This window comes from Penaeus chinensis, chromosome 3 (genome assembly GCF_019202785.1).
Source record: "Penaeus chinensis breed Huanghai No. 1 chromosome 3, ASM1920278v2, whole genome shotgun sequence".
Classification (NCBI taxonomy): domain Eukaryota; kingdom Metazoa; phylum Arthropoda; class Malacostraca; order Decapoda; family Penaeidae; genus Penaeus; species Penaeus chinensis.
The window spans coordinates 27,731,557-27,734,056 of record NC_061821.1 but is presented as its reverse complement, the minus strand read 5'-3'; positions in this window follow the sequence as shown (position 1 = coordinate 27,734,056).

Below are 2,500 nucleotides of genomic sequence, written 5' to 3'. Positions count from 1 at the left end.
GTCATAGGAAGGAAGTCGTTGATGACGTTCACTTTATATGTGTCTTCACCGTAAGCCTCGTTAAAGAACGCGGAAGCCACACAGGTCCGCTCATGTCCTCTCTTATGGAGCTCCTCTTTGGCTGGAGTAGTTCCGTCATTATCTGTGTACAGGGATCCATGGTCCGGACATGTTGCAATGTCTCTGGCCCTGAAACAATAAAAAAGAGCCAGAAAACTGTGTTCGGATGAAAGCTTGAGAGTTGGGAACAGGCCGAGGAAAACTAAGGACACCAAATGCATCCAGCTGGGTTCCAGGTAGAGGCAAAGCCAAGGACATAATTATGTGACCATAAGATATACCTGGTTTGATCTCCAACCGTGTAATTTGGTAATGCAAATAGAGACTACTTTAGGGAAAATAATAAACGTATTTCTTCCCCTGTGTGGGATTCCAAAATATCTGGCAATACTTCAGGTGGCATTACGGCCGGCGACAAAGTTCCAGCTGATGCTTCCTTTAGCCCTGACATTATATACCCATGTTTATCTTTAACTTCTTTTAAATTGGCCCTGTGATTTTCTAGTGTTACAGTACAAAAATATAATCTCTGAGCGCCCGCAGGGGATTTTCCAAAAGCATCCAATACTGAATCAAGAACTTTTAGAGAATTCTTCGTATCCCACAGAACAGTTTACTATTTCCATTGAAACCTTACTCATTTCAAAAAGCCAGATTCTCTGTAGCTATCAATTTAGAGAAAATCTTATCAGTGCGACTGTTTGTAACTGCCCCCATGATCAGATCTACTACATTTGAGATAACACTTATCCCTTCCTATACTGTACGCTTCTGGCGATCTTCCCCGTGTATAGCTCTAAAGAAGCCACACACTTACGTCATCTGTCTCTTTCATTTATCTTGTACCTAGAACTGCAACCTTTATAAGCGCCCCCTAGATCAGAAATCACATTTTCTTTCTCACCGAGTCCGTTTTTGCCTCCGATCTGTTGGCGTTTGTCTTTGCTGTCATGAGCCGCCTTTATGTCTCTATGAGTGGCTGTACGAACGTAGCCAACTCCACACTTATCGGGATGAAGGCGTGTACAGCACCTTAGTGTATGGAATAAGGACTAAAGCTGTGTAGGGTAAGGTATCTTCCGACTACATCACCACAAAGGCACCACAATCATCTTTGGAAATAAACAGCATCGAACATGCTCTGTCTAATCAAGAATGGCAATCTACTAACAATGCTCCACAAGTCTGACGTCCTAGCTCATGTTTCTCCAGAGAAGAAAACAAGCCCGCTGTTAACATAGTGATGCCCTGCGCATGGCTTCTCTTCTGATCTTCCTAGGTTATCCTCATGGCTTGCAGACCATACAACCGTCTCCGCCCTTCAGTTGCCATTGTCGAGGCTGACTAGGTATGCGAATAACTCTCACCCTTATTTATTGCCAGAGGTGGAGGCCGCGACGAGAAACCCACATTGAGAAGATATGTAAAGTCAGTGCCAATTACCATCTGACAAGAAAGAGCCCATGTATCCACAACAAAAAGAATGTTGGACAGTAACTTTTCTCTAAATGCCCCCCCCCCCCCCCCTCTGTAAACAAGGTGAACCCATCTTCCCAATGAACTCTTCTTCGAGAACGCGTAACTGGAATATAATCCCATTTCTCTAATGCCTGACTATGAACAGGCGAATAGTCAGCGCCGCTTTCCAGAATGACTGGTGTACGTCTCTTCGACAAGCACGTCAAATAATACCATCCCGGAGCTTAACGTAGAAACCTTAGTAGACCTGTCACAATGGGATACTAATCCCTACTTTCTGATGGCCAGGTCCCCGCCCTTAACCATTTTTTGGTTAAGACTTGCCCACAAGAATAATACTCTATCATAATGTGTCCGGGCTTCCCCCCCAGAGCACGACCCCACGCTTCATACGAAAATTCTGGCCCATGCTCAGACGAGGCTGTCTGTCTATAATGTCCTAAATATTCTGCATAAAATCAATGCATGTATCTAACATGTGTCTAATTTTCTTTCAAAATGTACATGACGCCTTCGAAGTCTGTCGTGAAAGTACAGCCACCTTCTCTCCTGATGATGCTTGATCCTCACAAGGGATGCATATATCCCACAAGTCTTCATAGGATGGCTTGCACTTCTACAGAAAACACACACAATCTGTCCATGCCTTTGAGGTGCAGCGACCTTACCAGTCGAATCATCAGCCAGCCTCCCGATCGCCGTCGTCCGAGGTCTGCTGAGGAAGGGCGCCAACGGAGCGCTTATAATGTCATAGTTCAGGTGTTTGGTGCAACAAACAACTTTTCATTACCACTCTGCAGCTAGAAGGGAATGCGGGCTGTTACGAACTATACATGTAGAAATATAGCCCAAAACATGTCCAAAATCAATGTAGGAATTACAAATATGATACAGAATACTTAAAGAAAAATCTGAAAACCAGCTAAATGATAGCTATAACCATATATGTTAACAAAGCAAA